This window comes from Phocoena sinus, chromosome 5 (genome assembly GCF_008692025.1).
Source record: "Phocoena sinus isolate mPhoSin1 chromosome 5, mPhoSin1.pri, whole genome shotgun sequence".
Lineage (NCBI taxonomy): Eukaryota > Metazoa > Chordata > Mammalia > Artiodactyla > Phocoenidae > Phocoena > Phocoena sinus.
In genome coordinates, this window is record NC_045767.1 from 81,722,637 (window position 1) to 81,747,943 (window position 25,307).

A 25,307-nucleotide genomic window follows, 5' to 3' on the forward strand; every position below is an offset into this window, starting at 1 on the left:
TCTGCTAATAGCATAATACTACTATAATACTACTAATAGTGTAATAAATACTAAGTATCATAATAATTAATACAGGTGATGCTTGTATAAAGCATTAAGTGAACTCACTGGAAAGTTCAAAAGTTGATAGGACCAGTTGCATAACACTTAGAAAACACTGAAATTTCAGAGAATACCTTGAAGGACATTACTCCTTTTTACAATTTACTTTATATGTATATATAAAGTATACTATATAGAGAGAGTATATATATATACTTTATATATATATGTCTTTACATTATTCCTTTTTTTGTAAAATGTCTGACATTGATATTATTTTAATAATAACAAAAATAGAAAATGCTATGGTAATTTACAGAAAATGAAGACCAAAATCTACCATTTAAGTAAACTCTCATTGTTTATTCCTTTCTAATATTTTTAAAATCTGAAATTGTCTAAATTATTGTAATCACAGCTTCTGTATTTATACATGAATACACAGAGCATGTGTATTTTTTGTGTTTGTGTGTATATGTATGATGGAGTAGGGAGATATGGTAAAGTCTTCCTCCAATTTTTTTCTCACAGCAGTTCTAGTAATAAAAGTGGTTAAACACACCCAGGATCTTAGCTAGAAGTGCCTGTTGCAAGAAACCAGAACATTTCTTGGAAATCTCAGAATTTATTTTAAAACCTTGTGTGTTCATTGAATTAGGAAAATATTTAAATTCCATGCCTATCAAATTCATTCACTTTTCTCAGTGAACATTATAGTAATGTGATGGTGTACAAATATAGGTCACATGTAAATTGAAATTCGTTTTTACACATGGTTCTGCTGCTACACCCCACGCATTGTGGGAAAAAATACACTTGACAAACAATAAGAAATACACAAGTCTATTCAAGTAGTCCTACAACTATAACCATAAAATAAAATGTATATTTTTTCTCATCATCTAATTAATTTTTTTTTACAGAAATGTTTAAATGTTCAGTAAATCGGAAGAAAAAAACATGGATTTTTAGCAACTGAAGAGCAAATTAAGGTAATTATTAAATTATTGTTGGGAATCATTGTTAGTAATTTCAAAGTGTATTTAATATGTTTATATTCAAGTTAGTATCTGCTTTTATAAGTATCATATTGAAAATTTAACATTGTTTAATGGGCTACTGAAATGAAATTTTACATATTCTTGGAAAATAGACATTTCTTGTGAACAAAAATGTAAATAATATACTTCAAAGTATTTGCTGTTGTGGGGAAGTGTACTCCAGCTGTATGAAAAATAAATGAGCTACTAAAAATAAATAATTTCAGTAGCTTTCTACCTCTTTTAAAAGACACATCGCTGTCTTACTCTCTTAACTAATATGGAATAACTATTCAAATTTTTAAGAAATTAGTACATGTATATGACACAGTTCATTAAAGCCATTTTTGCTTAACTCATTCCATTTGCTCTCAATTACATATCTGTGATAGTGAATGTCAATATTAGGAAATAAAATGTATGCATTTTACAGACCAAGCTGTTTAACATAAAGCACGTCCTTTTCAAAAGTGTTTTTATTTATCACAAATATATATATAGAGTACAACCTAAGAGACTTCAAGGAGTATAACCTTAGGCCAGAACACATATTTGCATCTTCTTCAGCAATCATTTGAAGGCTAAACAGGCCTTTATATTAATCAATCAACAATAAATTGGAATTTCCTTTCTTCTTAAAGTTACTAAAGTTAACTTCCTTAAAGCAATTTTGTAATTTCTAGAATGTAAATTCTTATAAATATGCAGCTTAAAAGTAGAAATAACTTTTTTATTTTCTTTATATTAAAATCATGTTCATTTAATTTTGAATTGTTAATATAATTTGTATGTACTATAAATCATTATAAACCTATTTTCAAAGATTCTGTATTTTCCTTTTTACTCTAAGAGTACTAACTTAAGAGTATAAAAACATTACACTCACCTTTGTAGATCCTAAAATTTCCCCTTGATGTCTCTTCTTTTAGATATTTTTGTTTTAATTTCTTTGTCACTGCTTTCTTCTGCACACATTCACAAATGCAAACAAATAATATTATCCCTCTTTTCCAGAATAGATATGATTGAATCTACTTTATTTGCTAGCTATCTATATGTTGGCAGATAAAGTTTACAGACATTCTTTTACTGACTTGAATAAAATGGGTTTTTTGGTACTTAGTGAAAGAAATAAATTTAGGCTGATTGAATCACTTTTTTAAAAAAATTAAGCCAAGCAAAACTTAGACGTCTTGCTTTGGAGAAATTAAATGCTGGTGGGAAAGATATGAAGCTCTATAGAAATTACTGTATACATTTTAAAAGGGTCAGTGGCAAACTGCTAAGGAAACAAACGTGGGAGCAGCTCACTTTGCTGAAGGCTCTTGAAACCTTCATGGAGGCTGTGAAATTCACTGAGGAGGTTGTTGAGACAGAGAAGGTGAGGTCATGCATTCCAGACTAACAGAACAGCTTGTGAAAGAGCATATAGAGCAAGGGATGGCCACTGAAGGATTGATATTTACTTTGTTGCTGAAGGGTTACACACGTGGTAGAACAATGTTAAGATATGAGTCTGGAAAAGTAGATTTGGAGCAGCCCATGTAATATATCATGTTTGCCAGACGAATGCTTAATTTTCCATTTAGCTGTCTCTATGGAGTGCTCAAGGGTATCTGTAAGGTTGTGAGAAGAAATTTTCAGAACCTCTCCTGATGCTTGTTTTCATTAAGAAATACAAGAAAGAAAGGCCTTATAATATTTAATATAATGACTGCTACTGGCCCCACATACGACATTTCTGGAAAATTGTAGGAATTTTTACAGTGTTAAATGATTGACAATGTTTGCTTCCTTGTTTTTTAATTGAAATATAATACATGTACTGTAAGTTCACCCTTTTAAAGTATACAATTCAGTGGTTTTTAGTATATTCACAAAGTTGTGTAATTGTCACCACTATCTAATCTAGAAATTTTTTTCATTCCTAAAAGAAACTTTGTACTCACGAGCAATTACTCCTTATTCCTCCCTCACCCCATCCCCTGGCAGCCACTAATATACCTTTGGCTGCTATGAATTTACCATATAAATGGAATCATACAATATTTTTGTATCTGCCCTTTTCACTTAACGTAATGTTTTCAAGTTTCACCCTTGTGTGAATCAGGACTTAATTTTTATGCATGGATAATAGTAATAATATCACATTTTGCTGATCCATTCATCAGTTGACAGACATTGGGTTTTTTTTATACTTCTTGGCTATTATGAGTAATGCTACTATGAACATTTATATCCAAGTTTTTGTGTAGACATATGTATTCATTTCTCATAGGTATATACCTGGGGTGGAATTGCTGGGTCATATGGTAACTGCATGTTTTATCATTTGAGGAACTTCCAAATTGCTTTCCAAAGTGGCTATACCATTTTACATTCCCACCAAAATGTATGAGTGTTCTAATTTCATCATATTTTAGCCAAAAGTTATTGTCATTTTGAATTATAACCATTCTGATGGATGTCAAGTGATATCTAATTGGATTTTGATAGCTGTGTTTTTTGTTTTCTTTTTTTTCTTGTTTTTGTTTTTGCGGTACGCCAGCCTCTCACTGTTGTGGCCTCTCCCGTTGCGGAGCACAGGCTCCGGACGCGCAGGCTCAGCGGCCATGGCTCACGGGCCCAGTCGCTCCGCGTCATGTGGGATCCTCCCGGACCGGGACACGAACCCACGTCCCCTGCATTGGCAGGCGGACTCTTAACCACTGCGCCACCAGGGAGGCCCTAGCAGTGTTTGTTTTTAAGAGTATTTTAGTGTACTGATGTTACATAAGTTTGGATAAGTGCATTAAATGTAATTATTGCCAAATTTAAACTAGACTGGTTCTCATATTTAAACAATACATGCATAAGTCAACAATAAAAAATGGTAGAGCTGGTGTTTTCTCTATTCCTATTAAGGGATATTTTCAGAGTTATTATATGATAAACAATTGATAAGCTACTCAGATTTATTAAGGATAGCAAAAACAAAATAATCTCATACCATATGTGATTAAACTTGGCCTAAGGACATATTTGTCTTGCGGTATAACTACACAGCATCATTAATATAGTATATATAGTACATATAGTACTATATGTACTAGTACACAGCATCATTAATAGCAAGATTTTTAATAACATCTGGAACACAAGTGCACACCTCTCTGGGTTTTTCAGCAATGTTTGAAGTCATGCTCAATCTAATCATTTACAAATTTTCACTAAATTTATGATAAATGTTTAGAAGCCTTATTTGAGATTTCCTGGGGGGAAGGAATGAAATCATTGGAAAAAACCCTAGTTCTTCCTGCTGTGGTAAAAATGGTTGAAATCACACAAGATAAATTATATGGCAACAAATAAAATTGTATTACTTTATCACCAAATACTGTTGGAAGATGACATGAAAAACATTATTTTAACCAGAAAAAAAAAGTATTAGAACAAATTATGTAGTATGAGGGATTTGTTTTGCCTTTGGACAAAATATATGTTTTTCCAACATGCATTAATTTATGCTATTTGTTAGATTATTTTTTAAAATCAGGTTTATTGATATATAATTATGTAATGTACAAGTCCATTTTGATGCATAAAGTTGTGTGAGAACGTACCACCAAAATCAAGATATAGAATACATCCTTCACCCCCAGTTCTCTTGTGCCCCTTTGTAGTCATTCCCTCCACCACTGTCAGCCCCGGGAAACTCTAGATTCTTCTTCAGAAAGAAAATACAACAAAAACAAACACCTGAGAGGACGCAGACTAAAGAGGTCAGGGTTTTTTTTTGTTTTAATTTTTAAAAAAAAATTTTTTTGTGGTAAGCGGGCCTCTCACTGCTGTGGCCTCTCCCGTTGTGGAGCATAGGCTCCAGACGCTCAAGCTCAGCGGCCATGGCTCACGGGCCCAGCCGCTCCGCAGCATGTGGGATCTTCCTGGACCCGGGCATGAACCCGTTTCCGCTGCATCGGCAGGCGGACTCTCAACCATTGCGCCACCAGGGAAACCCAAGAGGTCAGGTTTTGAAAACAGATTCTATATATGACCTTCAGGATGTTACTTATCCTCTCGCTGTTTCCATTTCTTTATTAGAAATATGGGATTAACAAAACCGTCTACCACATATCATTTAGGATAGAGCTAGGTATATTTAAGCACTTATAAACACTTAATGTTTTTAAAATAAACCATAATTTTTTGAACCTTTAAGGAAAGATATACTGGAGAAGATATATTCTCCACAGTAAATGACCTCTTAGTATGGATTCAACCACAAAGCATCAAATCAAGTTTTCAAAATAGTAAAACCAATTCAGGAACATCATGCCCACACAAGTTTTGGTTAATGGCTCCATTCTTCCAATTCCTTAGGCACAAATGCTTGAAGTGCATCTTGAATTTTCTTTCACCTACATTGCACATTCATTAGCTACTGAGCACCTCTTCGGCTACTACCTTGGTCCAAATTGCAATCCCCTCTTGGCCGGAGAATTACAACATTCTCCTGTTTTTCTTGCTCCACTGTTTTCACTGTACAGCCCCGAGAGCCTCTTTCTACTCTCAACCTCCCCTGCCCTCCAGACGCCATTTCCGTTTGCTGAACACAAGAGACCGCTCTACGAAGGAGCCTTAGCTCCTTCTACCAATCACACGCTCCCAAGTTACACCCATTTCCTAGGCTTCAAATATCCTCTTCTCATGGCAGCCTTCCTTGAACAACCTACTTAAAATTGAAACTGTCTGGGGGCACTCCCTGCCCTCCTCTCTTGCTTTATTTTTCTCCAGATCATATAATACCACATTACACACAATTCTGTTTATTGTCTCATCCCATTAGTTAATGGATTTTAAATATTTCCTCTTTACGGCATCCTTTTACTTTCTACTTTTCTGTGTCTTTTATATTGTACCACTGGCCTTGCTCATGGATTTGGATATTAGAAAGTTAATTCTGGAAGCAGGCAGTGTGGGGGGCCGTGTGACTAGAGGAAAGGAGGATTATCTGGGAAATATTTGCAATATCTCATGTAAGGAATTATAAAGATCTGGTTTAAGGCAACACCACCGGGGATCGAGTGGTAGTAACACATTCGAGACTGTGTGTTTAAAAAGTAAAACTAATAAGTCTTAGTGACTGTATTTGATTAGTGAGAGTTGAAGTCTCAGTGGGACAAGTCTCAGGCTTGAAAGTGGCAACCCCATGGACAGTGACGCCTTTTACTGAGGTTTAGGGAGCAGGGTTCTTTGTGTGTGTTTTTTTTACAGAAATAATTAATGGTTTCACAGAAATAATAATTCTTGTGTTTTACAGAAATAAAGTCCAGAGCTAGATGTTAATTTTTATCTTTAGGTAGAAATGATCTCTAAAAATACAACACCTTAAACTGAAGGTCATTAATGTCTCACTTCTTTACCCAATTGTTTATAGGAATTAAAAAATATTTTGACTTGCTATGAAATTACATTTTCTAATTAATTTCAAAACCACAGTCAGAAGGTGCAGGATGTAGAAACTGGCCATGGGCAGAGCAAAAGCACATTAATTATTCAGACAGTCATCCCTGCTTATCCCATTCTTGGAGATAAAGTGGCTGTCAGAATCTGTCAGCTGTATAGTTAGTGCCCTTCAGGATTTACATGCATAAATGGTGACCTTTGGAAATTTGCATAAATATAAGTCTGGCATTGGAATGATAGCTGCCAGTCAGTTTTGCAAGGCAAAAGTCAGCCACCATCTAAACCATAGAATGGGCAGTGAAGCAAGAATAGCAAATGGAGTCTATACAAAACAACAATAATACTTATTTCACCAAAACAAAAATACAACCTATTTTTTTTTTTTTTTTTTTTTTTGCGGTACGTGGGCCTCTCACTGTTGTGGCCTCTCCCGTTTGCGGAGCACAGGCTCCGCATGTGCAGGCTCAGCGGCCATGGCTCATGGGCCCAGCCACTCTGCGGCATGTGGGATCTTCCCTGACTGGGGCATGAACCTGTGTCCCCTGCATCGGCAGGCGGACTCTCAACCACTGCGCCACCAGGGAAGCCCCAAATGTTATATTTTAAATGTCTGATAAAAGCCTGCCGTTTAGGAAATGTATTAAAATCTTTGTAAGGTAGAAAATCATTTTCAATTAAAAATATATTTTCTTTGATAATTGTTACAAATTTCAATTTCTATATATAGTAGCATGTCACTTTATAACTTACCATACTCATCACCCTAAACCTGAAACATTCATATTTCAGAATAGTGCTGAATCTTTAAAATGAAAGTAAAATATAATGAAAACAAAATTCAAAAACTTTGAGCATTCAAAATAATTATACATAAATTGTGTGATAAGAGAGACTAGCTGAGCAAGCAAAGTTTATTCTTCATCTCCTCTTTTTTGGACACCTGTGACTTTTCCTGCTTTGGCAAACAAGGTAGTGTCCACTGTAATACTGGAATGCAACCAGACCTCCTTTAGTTTTTTTCATCTTGGAAATACCTGAACATGTTTTTTTTTTGTTTTTGTTTTTAACTCAGTACATTAAAAATAAAACAAAAAGCCTAGTTGAGAATAAACTATAAATGGATATACAGTTTTTTCCTGACATAATAGTTAATCTTAAGTTTGGACATTATGTGGGAAGTATACTAGTTTAGTCAAACCTCTAGGACAATTGTATGTTGACTTTCCATTATTTCTTATTTTGATGGGTAAACCCTGAGCCGGCAGTGCCCTGGACAGAATCTTGTGTCCTGAACCTTATACTTGACCAGACCTTCTTTACCTTAAACTATCCAGTGCTGCCTCTAATTTATGGCATTGAAAATAATATGATGGTTCAAAAAGACTTGTCTTTTCTACCTAAATCAGGGATGCTATGTTGGATATAGAGAGATCTGCTCTAGGCCATAAATATTTATAGATTGGGGTTTTGTGCCACAGCTAAAAAACTAAAAATATTTCATTATTGACTATTGATTTTATTTGTTTTTTGCAGGAGACGGATTTTTTAATAATTTTTAAATTGAACATATACATTTAAAAATTTTTATTGCCTGTATGTGTTTAAAATTACTTAGGAATTTGTAAATACTGGAGGAATTTTATTAAATGTGTATACCCATGCAAATAATGAGTGTTATTTGTCTGTCTTTATAGATTTGTGTATCTATGCTTATAGTATTTGTTTTGTTTTGTCTTCTGCATGCAATTCTACGAGATTTAAGACTTGTATAGAACTGTGTTTTTATCATCACAAGTAGGATACAAAATAGTTCTATCACCTAAAAATTCCCCCATGCTGCCCCTTTGTGGTCATTTTCTGCCTGTGTCTCTAACCCCTAGCAACCACAATTCTGTTCTTCATTCTTATATTTTCAAATTTTTCAGAATATCATATAAATGAATCATACAGTAAGTAACCTTTTGAAACTAACTTCTTTCACTCATCATAATGCATTTTTTACTTGTTTTGGAGTATATCAATAATTCATTCATTCATTATTGCTGGGCAGAATTCTGTTGTATAGATGACTCACGGTTCAACTATCCATCCACTTGTTGAAGACATTTGGGTTGTTTCTAATTTTTGGTTGAAAATAAAGTTTCTGTAAACATTCATATGCGGGGTGTGTATGTGTCTGTGTGCACATAAACTTTCATTTCTCTAGGGTAAATACCTAAAAGTTGGGTTGCTGGATCGTGATAAGTGTATATATTAATTTTTTCTTGTTCGTATTTCTATCTGTATTTTGTTTCTATTTTATTTGTATTTTATGTGATATTGTTATCATATAAATTGTTGTGCAAAAACATTAATCTTCAAGTGCTAAGTTAAGCTGTTAATTTTTTAACACTAGCTTGACTATGACAGGACCTACTTTTATTGGTCTCTGAATTTAAGTAGAAAAAATTATATCATCCAAGTGGAAAATGCTGCTTTCCTGATTTTTCCTTCCATGATATTTTTCACTTTTCTTTAGGAATGTGTCTTGTTTCCGTTAGTAAGTGATCCCCAAACAACTAACCACAGGAACCGCAGCTTAACTGTTTCTGCACTGGATGCGACATGAACTGTTTTATTCTAACTAAAGCACTTTTTACATAGAAAAGACCCTCATTGAGAAAATAGTTTGCAATATGTTCTAAGAAATTTGGTCGTCTAGCATCCAAGACCCAGGAGATGAAAATAAAAATTATAAAAAGTAGAAATACTAAAAACTAAACATGAATCTGTATATTAAGGATGGGGACCAAATAACCACTGAAAGTCATCATAAAAAATTTAGTAAACGTAGCAGTCTGGATCTGTTATATGTCAGAGCAAAGTTTCCATATGTATCGAAGAGCCTTTGAATTATACATATTTTACAAATGTGGTTTCTATTAGGAACACCTCTGGATCAGGTTACCTTCCCTCTAGGCCTGGTCTTGCCATTAACTTGCTGTGAGACCTAGGGCACATTATATAATCTCTCTGGATTATAGTATTCTCATTTGTCCAATTAGTGAGGGTAGTACTAGATTATCCATAAAGGACCTTCTTGCTCTTAAAAAAATAGGATACTGCAATTCTGTGGTGATATTGGGTCATTGAGAAAGAAAAGTTCGTTTGTGTGTGTTTAATATACTTTGTCAGAAAGCACGGATATATACGGTACATTTTAAAAAACTTTTAAAAAATACATGTAACTTTGAAAAACAGTTTTGGTGCTTGGAAGAAATCCACTAGGTATTCTAGAAAGCTTGGCTATTATAGAATCATTAATTTCCCTATTATTTTTAAAAAGTTAAGTAATTTGAAAAATTCTGGATTTTGTTTTATATTAAGTATTTACATGAGTAAATATAAATTGATATCCCCATTTTTTAGTGTTAGAGATCTTTATTGAAAATTGTATTTTAAGATTTTTCCGGAATTTCTAATGTCAATAAAAACTTATTGAATTAGTGCCTCCCGTTAATTACGAAACACAGGCTTCATAATAAATTCTCAACTTTTTTCAGAATAAATATGCATTTTTTTCTAAACAATTTCAAGATTATATAATCACAAGAAAAGGAGACTGATTAAAAACATCATCTTTGGTTACATTTGCTTAATGCAGGATAACTACTACATTAAGTAACATGTTTCAAATGCTAAAGAATGTCATCGTAAATCTTGAAGAGCAATGAAGATTAAAACATTAATTTTAATTTGCTTTTAAAAAGTTTAGTACATATTATATTAGTGTCTAGTGTGCATATGACCTCTGCTGTGTTCTGGAATAATGGTGCTGTCCTGATATAGAGAAAATCACAAGTCTAGCTGGGGCTACAGAAACATGTACAACTAGATACATTATAATGTCCTAAATACTATAATAGAAACATGAGAAAAAGGAAGTAAGTAATTCTGAATAAAAAGCCTTAGTAAAGCTTTGCAGAATTGGTAGCATATGGGAAGGATTTTACTACTGGAGAACAGAGAATGGACATTCTAAGAGAACAGATAGAGTATTCATTAGAAAATAGTGAATATTTTGTTCTGGGGAGTGTAATTTTCCTGGGTGATAGAGTATTACGTAAAGATACTTGAGGAAATTTAAGTACATTAAGAGACCCTTTTAATATTATTATATATTTAGTAGAGACCTAATAATATAGCTATTATTGTGATACTGGTTTTTTTTAAAGAACAACATCTCTTGGAAGTGTGAGAGTTTCATTAAAGGTGGGATAGAACCATCAGATAAGAAACATGAAATAGAGGGTTAGAACTGATAGCTACCATCTTCTGTGAACTTTTTGCAAACACCAGTGCTCTCAGCATTGATGAAATTCCAAATACTGAACTTTCTCCACTGAATTTTTATATGAACCTTTGAAATATATACCTTTAGAACTTATTTAGCTCAGGAGGACTACATTTTTTCTTCTTTAAAACATTATAAATTTTACACTTAAACAAAAGTTTCTTTTATATCTTTCTAGTTCATCTCATACACATTATATGCATTTTTTCTTGAGTCCTAAGATGTGTTAGTGGAGGAAAATTTAATTGTTTAAGAAAAAAAAAGAAATAAAGAAATTGGATTTCTTGGTTTGGCTTAGTGCTGCCTTCAATATTCTCAGAACAATAATGCAATAAGCTAAAATGTTTATCCACAAAATTTAATTCCTGGGGAGTAGCTTCTCAAATTGCCTCTTACAAGTGTAATGGAAGCAGGCAGTTGTTTGCTGCTTTGTTGCCAAAAACTGTGAATGGCTAGAGTTTTATAAAACTTGGTGGTAATGCATGTATAATCATGTAAACTCTCCATTGTCAATTTGAATGAAGAAACTGAATTTTGTAGACACTTTTTCTTATATTGTGTCTCAGTGTTCTCAACCATGAGTGAAGAAATCCCTGATGTTATTAATTATTCCACAAATGCAGTTTTTAATAGAGTTCTTTTTCATTTCAATTTAATTTCATCCCTGATTAAATACACTGAATTAGTAATATTTTGGATTGTCATTTTATGGATAATCTAGTGATAAGTAGTTGAAAATGAAAGTTTGGATATTTATTCTGGGCATAAATAAATATCCAAAGACAATGAATGCTTCTTATCATTATACCTGTATCAGTAAATATAGTAGCAATAATTCCCTCTGATACTACCTTCAAAAAGAATTGCTAATAGGGAAAGAGCAGAGGAAGTGTATTATAAAACCTTTGCTGAATATATAGCTTCTGAAAAGTTATCCCTGGGCAAAATCCTATACAAATCACTTCTAACAGTTTTGCTTTATTGTATTATGTTATTTCAGCTGCTTTCTATCTCAACTGGACTGTTTCTAGCTGCAGTTAAAATATACTATTAGGTTAATCCTATGCAATAAATATAATAAAAATATGAGGGCTATTGGTGCTTCCCTGGTGGCGCAGTGGTTGAGAGTCAGCCTGCCGATGCAGGGGACACGGGTTCGTGCCTGGGTCTGGGAAGATCCCACATGCCGCAGAGTGGCTAGGCCCGTGAGCCATGGTCGCTGAGCCTGCGCGTCTGGAGCCTGTGCTCCGCAACGGGAGAGGCCACAACAGTGAGAGGCCCGTGTACAAAAAAAAAAAAAAAAAAAAAAAATGAGGGCTATAATAGGTTAAACCCACTCAGCAAAATATCACAATGAATTAGAGCTTTCATTTAAGAAATAGCCAAGGGCTTCCCTGGTGGCGCAGTGGTTGAGAGTCTGCCTGCCGATGCAGGGGACACAGGTTCGTGCCCCGGTCCGGGAAGATCCCACATGCCGTGGAGCGGCTGGGCCCGTGAGCCATGGCCGCTGAGCCTGCGCGTCCGGAGCCTGTGCTCCACAACGGGAGAGGCCGCAACAGTGAGAGGCCCGGGTACTGTAAAAAAAAAAAAAAAAAAAAAAAAAAAGAAATAGCCAATTGCAACCCATTTGTAATAGATAAGAAAGTGATAGCTGAAAATATTTTAATTGGTATGAACTTCAATAGAATGCCAAGGAATAAATTTAATATAATTTAGAAAACATTGATATGGTGGGGAATAGCTCAACTGTTGGTTTAGAAAGAGTAACACTAATTGCTTTTTTATCCTTTCTTCTAAGAGAGCACCTTGGGCTAATGCTAATAGACAAACAAGGAATAATGAGCTAATGGAGTCTCCACTAAACTATAATCGCCATAAATTGAAGATCACATCTGAACTGAGATTATTTCCAAATTGCATTTACTTATAGCCTATGTTAGCTAAAGAGGGAAAGGATTTATTTGTGAAGGACTACTTACATTGTGCCTTTCACTCAAATGCTTGCCACATTTCTTGTATGTGTGTGATATCCAGTAACAAAATTCTTTTAACTTTAGTTATAGCAGAAAGTAAACTTCTAAAAAAGTTTAAATGAATTAGATAGCATTAGATTTTTTCCGATTATGCATATTCATCGTTCATACATTTAGAATGCAAACTCAAAGTGCTGGCCCATTTCTGCCGTTAATGATGGTAAAGTCTTTAAAGTAAAAAGCCCACATTTTTTACTATCTTTGGTAATGCCATAGAGCAACAAAAATTGGGTACTTTGAAACTTTTTAAAGAATGTACATATATCAAGTTACATTAAAACATCTATTATACTAATCTGGAAGGAGAGGTTTCTTATTTTGACTTATATTGGAAAATCATTGCCATCTTGACTCTGAACTGAATTCTTGAGTATTTTATCATTTGAAGGGCTTTGATCTCTGACAACATATTGTATAATATAGGTAAATATGAAGAGTAACCAAGACACTTTTGGCTTTCCCCCGTCACTGACTTTTTTGTAACATCCAACTTTAACTTATCTAGGAGGAAAATTTTATTGTTGTTATATTAATGTATAATGTAGTTACTATAAATTAACTATAAATTTATGTATTTTCCAGCTACTAAATTAGTTTATAAATTGACACCAATAACACGTATTCATGCGGTGCTTTGACTGGTGGTGTTTTTTTTTTTAAGATTTTTTTTGATGTGGCCCGTTTTAAAAGTCTTTGTTGAATTTACAATATTGCTTCTGTTTTATGTTTTGTTTTTTTTGGCTGCAAAACATGTAGGATCTTAGCTCCCTGACCAGGGATTGAACCTGCACACCCTCCATTGGAAGGTGAAGTCTTAACCTCTGGACCACCAGGGAAGTCCCTGACTGGTGTTTTTGATGCTTCTCACATTCAAATTCACATCACTGAGTGTCTGTTATGTCCCAGGTACTAGGAAACATATTTTCATGAAATTTTTAATAATCCGTTGACCTAGTGAAGAAGAGACTACCCACTGAGATGAATGGAAATTTGATTTAGTAGAATAAGGTTTTATATTTCATAGTTTCCAATATAATAAAGATATGTTAAAAGTGTAAAATAATGTATAACAACAACAGCAATAGTGCAGTTTCTAGGAGTTCACTTATATAAAAATTATCATCAAATCATTGCATCGTCATTCACCAGTTATTACAAAATTGTGTAAAGTTAGGATTTTAAAGCAACAAACTTTTTCTTTTTTGCATGTTAATCTAACTTCTGCGTTTTTCCCCCGTAACAATTTTGTCCTCTTGTTCTTCTCACAGAACTTTCTCAATTTCAAATTTTAAATAATTTTACAAAAGAAATTAAGGAATAGGACCAATGTGATTGAAGCAGAATTACCCTCCATTTCTGTGGTCTGGTCAGCATTAAAAACCAAACAGTAAAAAAAAAGATATCCAAAAGAGAAATGGGTGCAAATGTGGGGATATGAAAATATGAAAGCACATGGTCTCTGGAGGTTTTGCTTTTTAAAACTCCTTCAGAGACCACCTGAATCCTCCAGAAAATTGTGAATTTCACAGCATCTTCCTACCTCTCACTTCCTAGTTAGCTATGTTGTCTATTTCCTCACCAAAGTTTTTTTCCCTCCTTTGCACTGTAGAGCTGGAACACCACTGTTTCTAAGATGCTGGTTGAGATTAGTCCTGTTCTGTTCCTTATGTTTTGTAAGTGCCACATATGAGTACCTATCTTGGGAAAATTTGAATAACTGCAGGAGTTGCTAATCTTTCGTAAAAATAGTAACTGGTCTTTTCAGGCTCCAGAGGGCTATGTTGAATCTCTTATCCCTTAAGGATCATTTCTTCAAAGAAGGGATTTTAAAACTTAAAGATTCTACTTCTTCTCTGTATTGTACTCCAAAGATCCTTTGAGTGTATAGTTGTAGAAGTAGAATGGATGAGTAATAAATCAGTCGCTGGAGAACCGTAGCAAACCATATTTTGAACAGATAAGTAAATCTGGAACTGTTGGAAGCTCTGGAATGAACCATTCTTCATAGTATTTTAGAAGACTTTATCACACCCAGCAGGTTAGATTCTGAATGGTGAAATAACAAGGTAATGTTAGTTTTGCTATATTTTATTTTGCCTTGAGAAAAAATTCATTGAACAATGTTTCACTCAAACTACAATCCTGAAAATTTGTCAGTGTCCTTTGTGAAATGTCTGAGTTAAAATTAAGAAATAGTTGAATGAGATAAAATAATTTATTAAGTAAGAAATCAGGCTTTGGAAATTAAAATTCCATATAAAATATGAGATTTTAGCTTTGAATTTGGATTTTGATCGATTGAAAATATCCATTTAAGCAGACCCTTCATTAGATATCAGAGGGTGAGAATTATTAGTCTCTGTAAATGTATTGACAGTAAATGGCACCACAGCTCAACTTGAACAACGTAGTTTTTTCATTGAGATAAATTATCTTTTCTTGTCTCTTAACATTTAAAACATGGCAAAGGATTTCATATTTAAAGTCATCATCTGGACTTGGTTAGCAAGTTTAATTCATGATAATCCTATCCGTCAACCTTAGTCTGATTCAGTTAGTACCTGGTAAAGTAGCATCTTCTCTTCTGCCTTTCCTGGCTTCCCTAGGTTGGCTGGCCACTCCACCTTTTTGGCTTCCTCTGTACTTTTGTCCTCTTACACCATATATGGAACCACTGGTACAGAACACCTTTTTTTTTAAAACACATGTTGGACTTCCTTGGTATACCCTTGAAATATGAACCAACATATTCAAAGGATCTGTGAAAATCGAATATTCATTTAAATTAGCAAATCATATCTGATGTAGAAAACATTTAAATAAAGGAAACCTCTCTTTCTTTTTGCCTTCTTCTCTTTTGCATGTGCTTTTTCTCCTTCTACAACTGTCTCCCTGACCGCTCCCCCCTCCACACCAGTCCTTTTTTCTTTCTTATTGCAAAGGAAAGAATAATGTATACTAGGGTTACTTGAATTTATTCACATATTCTAATTAGAAATAAAAGTACTGAATGGACCATTTATAGGACAGGACAATCCCTTACTTGTAAGTAGAAAGTATACGGAAATAGAAATTGTCCATAGAATTCAATGATACTAAAATTATTTTTTATTCAAATGTCATGACATCTGAAATGAAAATTGCTTACTTCAATTAGTATTCAGATCTTTACTAACAGATAAATAACATTAAATGAACTGTGTGAAACAGGAATAGAGATGATTTTTTACATTTTTCATAATAGGAGTTAATATAATTTAGAAAAGGGCACTGCTGACTAGTTTGGCATTGATGTTGAAAGTGTGTTTTTATGGTTAAAGATGCAATCTTTAAAGTGGATTATTTTCCGTATGAAATCCAATTTTTAAATGACATAAATCATATATTAGACAATAATATGTAACAGAATTATTAATTTATTCCTATTTCATCTTCTGGGCTAATCTCATTAATTTTCAAGATCTATTTTACAAATATTATATATACTTTATATTTTTAATGTATTTAGGTTTGTAAATAAAAGTAGAATAAGTTATCAACTAATAATAAGAGAAATGTCACTCTTTGTAATGAATAAAAATACTAAATGAGTACTTAAAACTACTAGTACTGGTTCTATTAGTACATATTAAAGATAGGATTTTACTTCCATGGACTTGAATTTCTACCCTAAAATCTGAGATCATTGAACTAAATGACTGAGGTATCTTACTGGTGCTAAATGTTTCATATTTAAATCTTCCCACTTGCTTTACAAACTTAAACTCTTTCCTTTGGGATTTTAGAAGTGAGAAGGAATGTCATTCATGTTTGCTCTTATATATGGTAAGGTAGACAAGAAGCGCAGTCAGGATGGCAGGGTATAATTTCCAGATTTAAAATGTTGTGTTGACGAATGCAGTAAATTTGTACTTAGTTTTAAGTACAGGCGATGAGTACCAGGGCACATGATCAGTGCAAGTGTGCCCCTGAGACAATATAATTTTCTGCAAATCAAAATAATCAGCAAGAGAGCATATATTTCCTTAATGGAGTACTGAGAGTTTATCAGCTTCTATTAGAGTGTTCATTTTAAAAATGAAGAAAAGGGGAAAGATCTAGTTGAATTTTTAAACCTCAGTTAAATAAAAAGGTTTTGCATATGTGATATCTTAATAATTAATATAGCTGGAAGAGTTAATTCCATGCTGAAAGCAGTGTAATAATTATAGAAATGAATATAATTATTATAAAAAGCTTCTGCTCCAGTGGAATAGTCAAATGAAATAAATATAGAATTAAAAAAACTCACAGTATAAGAAAGAAGAAAAATGATATACTTTGTTTTGTACAGAAGACTAGAAAGTCAACTAGAAATAATCCCTGTTTAAACCTGGCATTTTGTAAAAGAGAGCCATCACTATAGATTGTCCATGAGATTCCCTGTGAATAACTGGCGATGTGAGACTATAGTAGTCAGAGCTCTTTATTCCTTCCAAACCAGTTATTGTGCTACTAATTAGAATTGGATATTGGTGGTAGTGGAAATGAGGGAGACTATCAATGTTACTTTGTGTTAAATTTTAATCACACAAGTTAGGACATTCAGAATTATGGTTTCCATGGTAACCACAACACTGAGCCCTGTGTGAAGGCATTACAGTGGGGGTCTTTGATTAAAAGAAAGTAAACCAGAAGTGAAACAAAATACTCCATATGTGCAGCTAAAGTTACCAAAAAAAAAAAAAAGTCCAGCTCCCTTGTCCTTAATTATATTTGCTTAATAGTATGTCACATGTTTGTGCAGTACACTGAAAGGTCTGTTGTAATTCTCATGTGGATGCTGTGTTTTCGTTAGGTTTTAAATGATTATTTTTATGGTACCTTTTACATTTTTAAAATTTATTTATGATTTTCATTTTTAACACATCTGCAGAATCTGACTTTAGGGAACTCATGATAATGCATATGGAAGAAGATTTTTTTTTCACTGAAAATTTTTTAGAAAATGTGTAGATAGAATTGTAGTACTGGACTTTTGCTTATAAGCTTTCATTTTGAATATTTAGGTTAGGACAACTGTTTAAAATTCCATTTTTGTTAAGTTAATTTTTATCATCAACATGAAAAGAGTCTCAAGGAAGAAATGAGATTGAGTAATTCAAGGTGTTTAAGAACACTGGACCCATAAAGATAATTCCCTGGCGGTCCAGTGGTTAGGATTCTGGGCTTTCACTGTCGGGGCCCTGGGTTCGATCCCTGGGGGAGCTAAGATCCTGAACGCCACATGGCATGGCCAAAGAGCAAAAAAAAACACCAAAACACAAAACATTGGACACATAAAAAAATTGGTACAGTAAAAAGTAGTTGAAGACACTGATAGCTAAAGATAAAATGTGTTTGCAGATTTATTTTTGAAGAATACACTTTGGTCACAGATGGGGATAATAATCATTAAACTGTTATGCTACATTCCTGTCTCATTTTTTATAGAAATGTAATATTTAGCATATGCTGGAAAACGAATGTGTTACATATATATAGGCATGACTGGGTAATGTTTGTGCTGTAGAAACAGTAGAGACCTGCTCAGGTAAGGAATTTTTCTTGTATGATGGTAGTGGTGCTTTATTGAGCACCTATTATAGGCTTAGTTATGCTAAGTTTGTCACTGTCTGAATTTATATACTTTAAGGAGCATGTGATCTGGTGACATTTTTGACGAGAATAAGTAAAAATAAGAACAAATATTTTTCTACATCTTCATCTCTAAATACAGAAAATGCTAATTAGGCTAATACTTCTCATGAAATAGTTCAAAACTTGTAACGTATATTTGAATCAATAACATAGATTAAGTACTTCTCTATGAATACTTAGTCATGTAAGAATGCCATTGGATCAGATTTTTAAATTAAACATCATTTTACAGACCATTGGTCTGTTGCAGATATCAACAAACTTTTTCTATAAAGGGCCAGATAGTAAACATTTTAGGCTTTGCAGGACATGTGGTGTCTGTCCTAACTGCTGAACTCTGCTGTCATAGTGCAATGACAGCTGTAGTCAATATGCTAAAAAATAAGCATAGCTGTGTTCCAATAAAACTTAAGTAGACATTGAAATTAGAGGTTCATATAATTTTCACATGTCATGAAATATTCTTCTTTTAGCTATTATAAAATATAAAAAAGCATTCTGAGCTTGTGGGTTGTACAAAAACAGGCAGTGTGGCAGATTACTCTCGTGGGCTGTAGTTTGCCAAACCCTGACCTTTTTTATTTTCTGATTTTTGTCTTTTTATTTTTATTGGGGGGGTTGTTTGTTTATTGAAATGCAAAGTATAATGTCTACCTGCATGACAAAAATTAGTACTTCAACACTAAACACTTATGTATCCCAAATTATTTTTTTAAATTCTATATCAGTTCTCATTGATGATGTGAATATTTGATGACCCATTCTATTTTGAAACAATAGTAATATCATCTACATGGATTTGATATGCCCCCAAAGTAGCGTGTTTTTTTTCCACATGTGAGGTTTAATCAGGGTGAGAGCTAGGCAAATATTTGTGTAGATGGGGGTCAAAATGTTGATTAAAGTGACTGGAGAATGTGGCTTATGCATATAGCTGCAATGTTAGCTCCCTAACATTGTATCCCGGAATTAAGCGGTGTCAAGCTCAGAGGGATACATACAGGCCTCCCCACGTAGGGTGATGCCACTGTAAAATTTATGGTATGGAATAATACACTAGAATCTGTGTTTCCTTTGTGTGCCTGGCTGCCCACAGATGGAAGAGGGAAAATAATTTAGCCGGAAATGTCAGGTTCTTTCCTAAGCTCATCAGTTAGATAAGTCACGTTTTTTACCTTTGGTAGAGTGAATAAAGGCTGGCAAGTGCCAAAAGTTACATTAAATGCTGTTCTTTCTCATGAATTTAGAGAAAAGGTTTTTGTTTTTCCTATCTTTTATTCATTCACTTATTCAGTCAATTATTCAATACTTCTTTTTAGTTATCCACTGTATTAGTCAGCTCAGGCTGCCATAACAAAATACCATGGTCTGGGTGGGTTAAACAACAAAAAATTATTTTTTCATAATTTTGTAAGCTAGAAGTCCCATCTCACAGTGCCTGTCTATTTGGTTCCTGGTGTGGACTCTCTTCCTGGCTTGTAGGTGGCTGCCCTCCTACTGTCCTCACATGACCTTTCCTCCCTACATTTTCACGGAGAGAGAGAGGGAGGGAGGTCGCTGGTATCTCTTTTTGTAGGGACACTAATCCTATCAGATCAGGGCTTCATCCTCATGATATTTAACCTTAATTGCTTTCTTAGAGTCCCCATCTCCAAACACAATCATGTATGAATTTTGGAAGGGAGCAATTTACTCCATAACACCTACTCTGTGCTCTGTTTTAGTTAATATATGTGTATTAGTCAGCAAGTTCCTGGTACCATGGTGTTTATAGTCTATTGGCAGAGACAGACATCACTCAAGTAATTTCACTAATTAATGTGTAATAGCAAACTGAAATAACTTCTCTAAGGAAAAGAAGAATATTTTTGAGACCATTATAATAATAAAGAGTATATATGTAATATATAATATAAAGCCTAACCTAGATAGGTTCAGAGAAGGCCTCCCTGGGGACTGAAGAGGAATGTTCTAGAGAAAGGTAGCAGCTTTGTGGGAAAAAACCCCCCCAAAAAACCTTGTCATTGTGGGGTACATGCATCTGTAGTCTTTCCTGTTCAGCTACCATGAGGGGAATAGTACCTTGCTTTTTTCCAATTGCAGCTAACTTTTTGGTCTGCAGAAATACAAGAATAAATCCGTAGTCTGTAAAAAATAATTTAATTACATGTAAAACAACTTATCTGAAAAAGTTTAGAATCATATCATTTGACATTTCTTTATCCTGGCTTTAATATTTATTAATAGAGGATGTCTCAACTAGGTGTTACTGCTAAGAAGTGGAAACTTTCAATCCATCAATTTTTTATCATCACTCTGAATGAAATTTAAAAATCCTGATAGTGTATATAAGTAGTTTAGTCTAAATTGATAACATGTTTACCTTTTTCCTTGGCAAAAAATGTTTGGTTAATATCAGTCAAAGGGAAAATCTATTCATGTTTTCAATAATTTTTTCAAAAAGTATCAGAATCATGATTAAATAATGCCTTAAATAAAAAGCTTTTTGTCTTTTTAGAACTCTAGTATGTTAGTAGTGTCCTAATACTACAAAAGAATATTAAAAATATATGAAATACTCATGAGAATAAAATAGAAAGTGATGATATATACGTATATAGACAACTGAGATGCAAATAAAGATGTGGTGCGTATGCTTACAATGCACTCCACTTGACCAGAAGTTTTTTGCTAAACCCTCTCCCAGACTGGGGCTTGAATACTTTTCATAGTAACTACTTACCTCTTTGAAAAGAGATGGGATTAATTGAGGAGGGAATGTAGATGTCAAGTCTTTGGAAACACTGCTACTTGTTCATCATGGAGAATACAAAAATATTGGCAAATTAAAAAACGACTTGATTTTACAGTGAATGAACAATTCCACTTGGAAAGGAAACAAAAATTTCATAGGCTTTGATAAGTTTTTCCATGTGTGACAGGAGCTCAGTCTTAACTGCACTTAGTATTATAGTAACTATTTACATTTCTTATTATTATATGTATAATAAAAGGGCACAGTTCTGTAAGTGGTACTATTTGTAGACTCCTAGCACTTAATCTTAATTGTATTAGTTATGATCTACCTAGTCCTGATACATATCTGTAGTAATACCCAAAGGGATTCTTTAACTTGAGATTTATGATGACAATAAAAACTTTTGTTATGAGTTAAGTTTTGTTAAGACTGAAGCATTCCTATGGCATGAGAACTATTCATTAAGCCCAATGGAACACCAGGTTGTATTCTGGTATATATCACTTATTGTGATTCAAATTCCTCTTAATTCTGAAGTAAAAAATATACAATATAAAATTATAAGTAAATATTAGTACTGGCTGTAAGACATAGATTTTTTTAAATTTAGGGATGCAAAGTGAAATTTAGATTTGATCCTAACTTTACCAAATTCTTATGTTGAGAGGCTTCTTTGTATTAAATGCAAAACATGTTTTTCACATTGCCAAATGCTAAGCTTTCTAAGTATTGATAATTACCCTTACTCAGTGTAGTGGTAAGCCACAGCAGAAAAAGAATGCATTTTATTCTGTATAATTCAACATCTGGTTGTCACTATAATGCTAAGCCTACAGAAATGCTCTTTGCCAGATGTGACTTATGGTTACATTGTATTTTATTCAGTGCAGCAAAATGTATTTGAAAAGAAGTCAAAGACATTACCAGGAACCAACAAACCTAAGCAGTTTATTCGTTCATTCACTGAAATGGTAAAAATATTCGTAATGAAAATAGTTAACATTTATTGAGAAGGACTTGCACACCTGCTATTTGCGTATATAAAACCTTGTTCAGTTTTCACACTAACTGTGAGAACAGATTCTATTTGTTCTTTATGCTCTTGCTGAGAAAACTAAGGAGAAAAATGTTGTGGTTGATTACACAGCTAACATGTGGAAAGGCAAGCTTTGAATCCAAGCCGAGACCAAAATGCTACACAATACAATCTCCATCTATGCTGCTGTAGTTTCTTTTGTGACTTTTGACCCTGCCTATAAGAATAACGAGTGGTTAAATTTCAAGGTCAAATGACTTACTTTTTGTAATGTTAGTGAGGACTACATGCCATGTCTATGAATTAGTAGTACATTTTAAAGATGATATATATTACTGACGGAGATAGAGAAGGCAATATTTTATTAAGATGTTTTTCTCTGGAGAACATACAGATTTTTTTGTGTTTAAAATTATTTTTAATATGTCTGCATTAATAGATAATCCACTTTTATTTTTAAAAAGTCATTTCCAGATTTGTATATTTTAAATTTGTCCTTTTCTTATTTATCAAAATACAACAGGATAGGTAATGGTGGCTGATAAATCATTGCAATTATTAAACCTTTGCAATATTATGCATTCATGTTGGGAGAGGCAAGAGTAGTTCAAATATTTTAACTATAATGAGTTTGTAGAAGAAAATATTCTGTGCAACTTACTCGACATGTCAGGTTAGTAAAATAAAACACTGTTAGTATTGTTCTTTAATAGGTGAGCTTATCTCCTGTAATGGCTAAATGATGTCATTGGTATTTCCTTTAGCTTAGAACAGTATGCTGTATGCCACAAATCATTCCATGGAACCAACTGTCATAAAATGGGGTGTAAGGTTTTATATTACAACTAAGGATAAAAGTAACCTTATGAATGTTATGGATATGATTACTTTAGTCAGATTTGTGTAGGTTTTATTTCATTCCTATGGCATTCAATTTAGGCAAGTAATTGTATAAGTAATTCAGCAGGACTTCTGTACTTGGATTTCAGTGATAAAATTTGTATTCAGTGCCTAAATCTGATACAATGAAACCTTATAGTACTTTATTGTACTTCTGCAGAATTAATAAAGATAATTTCAGGTAATTTTTTTCTAACTGGAAGCCAAGGTTAGAGCCATATGGAAAAAAACTGTTGAAGAATTATCCTAAAGTAATATGCTTAAAAATAATTTGCTTTGATATTGCAGAAGAGGATATGTCATTAGTCTTTCACATATTAATTTTCTCTTTGTGCAAATCCATAATGAGCGAATACTCCCAGCCCCTTAAGATTTGGACAGAGTCTGAAAGCATAATTCAATAAAAACAGTAGTTAATCCTTTAATTTCCTTCCTTTATGTTCTATGAAACCCTCAAACTTCAAGGTTTGAGGTTCTCACAATCTTTCTTTATTTGTAACATCTTGATGATGTCTCAGAGTTGTCCACAAAAAAAACCAAAAGAAAACGCCAGCTTTGTAAACCAATTTTTAGTTTACATTGCATCTTCCAGACAAAATTTTACCTTCCAGACAAAGCTCTGTAATAAGTTTCTCTGTCATTATTATAGAACATCTTAAAGGATTGGGAAAAGGCAAAGAGAGTCAAATCCCAAGAGGTGAAGGAGACTGGATTAGCTCATATGTAATGTACATAATTTGCCATTAATTTCACAAATGCCTGTATTTAAAGCTATAAAAATTCTTTTGGCTTGCATTCTTATGTATATGTGTGTGTACTCTATAACAATTAATTAATTCATTAGAGAATGAGAGAATAGATTAGTAAATGAAGGGATTCTTTTGTAAATCGTAGACTCAAAATTATAAATTAGTTCTCCATAACAAACATTTTGTGGACTATATTTATGAGGAATGCATCTGGAAAAATAACAATCTAGTCTAAGTACACATGATGGTGAGTCTACATTATATCATATTTTGTGACGTAGAGGGCAGGGGGAAGAGGGAGAAGGAAAGGAAAATAAGATAAAAAAATATTAAAATAAAGTCATTACTATTTATAAGATGGATCTGTGATTCTCAGAGAAATTTTACAAAATTTAACTTCCAGCAAGATTCTTGTGAACACTGCATTAAATTGACTATTATACTCTTCTGTATGCTTTCTTCTTGTGGGTATTTTCCCTTCTCTTTGCCAACAATGAATTCCAAATGTGCCAGGCTTATTAGTTTGGCCCTTACTTCTCTTGCTGGGACCCAGTTGGCCAATGAGAAGGCTATTTTAAACTACTGACCCTGCACCTGGGTATTTGTAGCTCATGGGGGTATTAGCTGCTGTCCATTTTTTCCCCTTTCTCTACTGCTTGTAAAGACTTGCCTGGTTGTAGACTGTACAGAGATTAATTTGATCATTCCCTGCTTGTGAGAATAGGTTACCAGAAGCCCCACATCTATCTTCCAGCTCTTACTCGTGTGGAGGACTGATTTTGGACTGAAGCTTGGTTTTCTTGCTTAAGCCTTGTGAAAACGTCCCCTGCTTACCAGTATTTAACTTGGAAATTGCTTTTTTAACGTGGATTATTTTATTTATATAAACTACAAAAGAGTCAGTAATGATGAATTTTAAAATTCTTGAAACTAATACGTATGACTTTAGATAGACTGAGGTTCAAACCTAAATTCAGTGATAGCCTGATTTTTATTTTTTTTCTGGAATTTCAATAAGAAAACACTGAGTTTATATGATGCCAAAGTGTATTTCCTCTTGCTAAATCTAACAAGCTATTAAGCTTATTTCTGACAGTTTAAAAATTATTCTTACAGATTAATTTAAGAGTCATTAGTAATAAAGAAAGCTGTTGAATCTTCAGCTTACATATATTGACTTTTAAGTCTAAATAGTACAATTTACTTATTAATTTTGTCTTGACTCTTAACACGTCATAAGAACAATGATTTTGGCTGTGGAAATCTGATACTGGCATTTTATGCCCCAGGAC

At 33.4% G+C, this 25,307-nt stretch overlaps 1 protein-coding gene across 4 annotated transcripts in view; it reads left to right on the plus strand.

The window, feature by feature from the left end:
* Positions 1-970: 970 nt before the first annotated feature.
* ADGRL3 (adhesion G protein-coupled receptor L3) overlaps positions 971-25,307 on the plus strand; it is a 703,409-nt gene continuing 679,072 nt past the window's right edge. For all 4 annotated transcript variants that reach the window (XM_032632860.1, XM_032632862.1, XM_032632861.1 and 1 more), the window contains exon 1: positions 971-1,034. The gene's annotated coding sequence lies outside the window, so the exon portion shown is untranslated. The remainder of the gene's footprint in view (positions 1,035-25,307) is intronic.